Raw genomic sequence first — 6000 nt, forward strand, 5'->3', positions numbered from 1 at the left:
TGTGACTGTCGTGACAATTACTGGGAAAATGAGTATGATCATCCTCTGTCTGATAAAAATTGGAGGAAGCTCACCAAGCAAACAAGAAGAGCCTCTTGTAGGGCTCAACAGGTTCTCAGAAGAGACTATCCAGATAATAGCCCATGGATTGGTATCCATGAGGAAACCAAGCAGAAGAAGCCTTTTCCCATCTATGAGCTTGCCCTTGAGATCATCAGAAAGGAAGGAAAGAAACTGCCCCCTCTTAAACCAGTTTCTTATCCTCCTCCTGCACTTCCCTTAGTACAACCTTGTATGATGTTCTCACCTGCCTCTTATGAAGCAGACTTTCCTCCATTAGCACAACAGACCGACCAACAGACTAAGATCTCCACCAGACCTTTCATTCACTCAACTAAGGTTGATAGTGAAGGTCAGACAACCCCGATCACTCAAGCTGAAGAAGTTTTAAACTGGCAAACCAAGAATGCTGCTGTCCAAAATAAGACGCTACAGCGTATTGATTCCAAGATTGACCAGGTCCTCACTAGGACTCAGCATGTTGATCAAAAGATTGACTCCTTCACTGCTTTTGCCCAAAACATGTACAAGGACTTACAAAGTAGAATTACCCAGCTTGATAGAGATCTGAAGGCTTTAATCCAACAACGGAGATTTGGTGTGGAATTCAACCAAAAGGAACAGGAGATACACAACCATCATGCAGAAAACAATAACTCAAAACGAGAACAATACCAAAACAAAAGATAAAGCTAAATTAGGCAACGTCAAAAGATCCCTGAAAATTCAGCTTTATTTTATGTATCTTTCTTTCCTCTTTCTTCTGTTATAGCAGTTTTTGTTTGTTTCTGCATGCATTTGGATATAAGCTAATTATTATATCCTTCCAAATTAAGCAGAAACACCTTCTTTTCTTTAACCTCTAGCAGTTGGCAAGGTGAGGAAGCTTGCACTTGGCAGGAAGTTTGCATGGCAAGGTTTGGATCAATTCCAAGAGAAGGAAGCAACTTGGAATTCTTGTAAGAGCAAAGGCAACGCATGTCTGCGTGGGAAAGCGCTGAGCAGCAGGTGCTGGTTGGAGCAGTAGGGTTGGGAGTCAAACACTTTTACTCGATCACCATTTAGCTTGATCTTTACTCTTCTAATACCTTTAACTTCCATCTTCTTTCCATTGTCTAGCTTTACTTTTCTCCTTTCTTTCCTTCAATCATATCAAACTACTCCTTCTTTGAACAAATATGAAATGAAAAAGCAGAATCTATTAACCACTTATCTTGTAATAGATCTTTTGCATTCTCTTTATCATCATCCACATTCAAACATTCACCATGAACACTATCATCCATTGCAATTGCGAAAGTTCCTTCTTTTTATTTTCTATGACTCTTATTGAATTGTTTAAACTCTGTAAGATTTTTCTTTATTTTCATACAATGGTATTGAATGTGACATGTCTCATGACAGTAGTAGCATTCTCTATATTCAAGGTATACCCTTGATCTCAAGCTCGATCTACTACTCCTTCTCCAATTATTTCCATGTGAATTACTTTTACCATGACTAGAACTAGCAATAAAAGCTCAACCTTCATTGCTACTACTTGTCTTCTTGAACTTTTCATCATTCAAGATAACTAAGGTAACCTCCTCCACCTTTAAAGTCTCATTTCCAACTGTTAGGGTTGTCACCAAGCTTTTATAAGATTGTGGGAGAAAGGATAGAAGCAAGATGGCTTTATCTTCATCATCTACTTTCACACCAGCACTAGCTGATTAGGTAATTAATTTATGAAAAATATTGAGATGATCTCTCATATCAGTATCTTCCTTCATTCTGAGTTGATGCAGCCTGTCTTCAAATACAAGTGATTTGTGAGTAATTTTGACATGTTAGGCTTTCCAATTTCTTCCACAAAATAACTAGCAGAGTCTCCTCCAAGACATTATATTTCATATCTAGGGCTAATGTCAATCTAATCATACTCACAGACCTTTGTTGAAGCTCCTTCCAATTATTATCTTTCATGGTGACCAATTGATTCTCATTCAATGCTTTAATTAATCCTTATTGCATGAAGACATCCTTCATGGTACTTTACCATAAATTGAAATTATTTTTTCCATCAAATAGCTTCACCTCAAATTTTATGCTCGCCATTTTTGACATCTCAAACCACAGCTCTGATACTACTTGTTGTGAAAATCACACCCACACAAAACAAAGAACACAAAATTTAACGTGGTTTGGCATAAGGCTACTCCACCAACAAATCAACTATCAAGAAAAAATAATTATAATCACTAAATATTTTTTTCACCCTCAAAATCATTCAAATAAAACTCACAGAATTAAATACTTTTTTTCACTTTGTGAGTTCTCTACAATACATTTCATATAATGGACAACTAACTACACATATATATGGGCCATTAAAATCTAGTCCTTTTAAGATTTTAATTGTTAAACTTCATAATTTAAATTCTACTAAACTTTATAAACTAATTATACTTCCTAATGCCAATTGGATTTGGACTATAACATTTATTTTGTCAATCAGTGACAAATTTTCATAAATATTTTAAAATTAACTTATGATTTTAGTTTATGATATTTAAAGATAATAAAATATTTTTATAATATTAATTGAAACAAAAAATTTTGGTTTTTAACTTTATGTTTTATTTTTAAGTAAATTTATAAATTAAAAAATTAAAATTAATAATATTTTTTAAGATATATAAATTTATTAAATAAAATTCAACTAAATTCAATTTTAATTATTCTCTCTCCGAACCCTCCTCGATCATGTATGTCATTCTATTCCTCCGCACCCTTCAAGATCGAATGTCATTGCATCTCCTATTCTTCTGTCATTCCCAATTTAATTTCTTCTTGGTGCATCCCAAAGTGTGAGTGTGACTCGAGCCGCATCTTCTTCTCACTGGACTGATTCAAAATACATCATCTCTCAAGAACATCAACTTAAGATTGATTGATTCAAGTTCAAGGGAAGATTTCTAGTTGAGTTTAGATGATGACAATGTATTTTGGGTTTGGTAATGTTTACACCAAAATAAATAATTAATTAATTAATCATTTTTAGGCCTAAAAATTAATTAAATTAATTTTTCATAAAATTAATTTAATTAATCTCTGGCCTAACATAATTATTAAATAAATATCGGATAGTTACTGGATGGTTATCTGAGAGAAGGAAATTGATAGCAGTTCCAAGCAGTACCAAAGAGTGGGCAGATAACTGCTAGTAATTATAAAACGTGATAAGATGTCTTTCAGAGTCTTCCAGGTACCTATAAGGAAAACTGTAATACCCTAGGCAAATACCACATTGGCAAAATACGGGAGAGATGCTGGGTTTATAAATTGGTGGTTCGTAACCCCTGGTGACGCATTTTAAAATCGTGAGAGCTTCAGCCTAGAGCGGACAATATCACTAGTGGGCTGGGCCGTTACATTAGTGGTATTAGAACAAAGGTTTAGGCGGTCCTAGACCTAGATAGATAGAAAGAAATAGTTGCATCACATGCATGGGCCTTTAGATAGAGTCGAGGTAACACTAATGTAGATTTGTTCTTTATCTATTTAGGCAGTGCAAGAGAGGGTCTGGACCTGGCCAGTCCAGCGCAGTTGCTACAGAGAGCAAGAGACCCAGGGGGTCTCAGGGTTAGATTCAGAGGAGAGAACAGAGGCAGAGGTTCTGATTTGCCCCGAGGAGAGGAGGTCAGATGAGTGTATCAATTGGCAATTTTGTGGGTCCTATAGCATGGAGATCAACCCCGATGCCAGTTTGTACACATTGTACTGTAATGGCCCGGCCCACTAGTGATATTGTCCGCTCTGGGCAGAAGCTCTCACAGTTTTAAAACGCGTCACTAGGGGTTACGAACCACAAACTTATAAACCCAGCATCTCTCCCGTGTTTTGCTGATGTGGGATTTGCTTAGGGTGTAACAATCCACCCCCCTTATGGGACTCAGCGTCCTCGCTGAGGTTTGCCCCACCATCGCTCATGGTTGAACGCGGAGTGGCTCTGATACCACAAATGTAATGGCTCGGCCCACTAGTGATATTGTTCGCTCTGGGTCGAAGCTCTCACGGTTTTAAAACGCGTCACGAGGGGTTACGAACTACCAACTTATAAACCCAGCATCTCTCCTGTATTTTGCCGATGTGGGATTTGCCTAGGGTGTTACAAAAACTATAAGAATCAGATATGCAGCAGCATGAAGGTTCCCAACCAACTAATTCAACAACAACAATAAACTCCAACAGTCTATTTATCTTTAATTTTATCCATCTTTTAATTTTCCAAGCTTTGCACTTATTTTCCAAGTATTGTACTTAAAGTTGGATTTGTTTACTTTTATCTTTTTGGAATATTTGGATTGTTGAGTATTGTTCTTTACGTTCTGAAATGAAATTACTCAATTGTTTTTGCAATTTTGCTTTTATTTTGTTAGAGAATCTATTGTAATCTATATACTTTGTTGTTGTTGTGCTTTTTTTAAGAAATGTGTATTTGAGAGAATCTATATGTTTAATTATATATGTTCAATTCTGTCTTTAATTGAATGAATTATGTGTGTGATGTTTAGTTTTGTTTTCTATAATTTTGGTTCTTTCTTACTAAGTTTGCTGGGAATGGAGATAAGTTTGAAGCAAAAAATGAAGATAAAATGGAAGAAGAACCAAAAACTTTCAAATTGAACCTTTTGCTAGATGGATTTTGAGATGGGAAAAATGATCCTTTTACTGTCTTTAACAAAAGCAGAATTGTAAAGAAAAAAAAATCCATATTTCAATTAGGTACTATTCATATGAACAGTGAATTGTGATTCTAAAAAAAAAAAAAAAACACAAGCCAATCAAACACAAAGAGACCAATAATTCTAATGTTACACCATGATGTTGCCCAAGCTTTGGTATAATTTAGCAATCTCAAAGCCGAACATTCCAAAAACTCATGTAACAAAAAATATACAAAACATTATTAAAAAAACACCACAAGGAACCTATAACAGGTTTGAATTGCCTAAAATACAGTACTAGGTTGCAATATCTTCATCAGTCTAATATTTGGTTTTATCATCCCCAGCATATGCAAGCAAATTTTACTTGGGATTCCACTCAACACTATTCATAGTAGCTTTACATGGGATATGATGCAAGGAGCATCTAGTATGAACATTGGACTATTTCATAAGGCATAGATACTATTATTGACTCTAGATTAGGCAAAAATAGTATGCAAGCAAATAATATATCATAGCAAACAAATTCTCAAGATTGGAAAGAGATGTTCCAAGATCACATACAATATCAACGCACAAGTTTCGCTAGTAGAACCTATATAATCTCGTGTATTTGAAGCTTATTGTCCTAACAGGCCATTTGAAAGAGAGTTGGTCACTAGTCATACTAGTGTCCAACAAATGAAAAATTAAGAAAAAAGGCAATCGCTAAAGTTAACAAAAAGTAGCTAAACATTACCATAAAAAGTGTCTACCTATTGTCTAGCTAAGTTTATTTATTTGTTTATTTTTTCCATTCTCTCACCTGCACCCATACCCACACAAAACTCATTTCTTATGCTAATTGTTTCACTTTTGTCTATTTACCCACACTCACACAATTATTGGACAAATAATTTTTTGATATAAAAAATAACAATTATAGAATATAAAAAATTGAAAATAAAAATATTATTTATAAGTAAAAGTTGATTGATATTTATTATATAGTATAGTGAATGAATTATATTAAAAGTTTAATAAATAGTTGAAAATTGATATTATTTAGTTATTAATATAATGAAATATTAAATTATGATAATTATCATTAATACAAAGGAATAAAAAAAAGATATGAATAAATAACTGTTAAAATAAATTAATTAAAAATAATTGAAATGATTTATACATATTAAATTAATTTTTATGAAGGAAATTAAAAATTAAAAATTAAAATAAATAAAATAAT

The sequence above is a fragment of the Hevea brasiliensis genome, chromosome 1 (genome assembly GCF_030052815.1).
Source record: "Hevea brasiliensis isolate MT/VB/25A 57/8 chromosome 1, ASM3005281v1, whole genome shotgun sequence".
Lineage (NCBI taxonomy): Eukaryota > Viridiplantae > Streptophyta > Magnoliopsida > Malpighiales > Euphorbiaceae > Hevea > Hevea brasiliensis.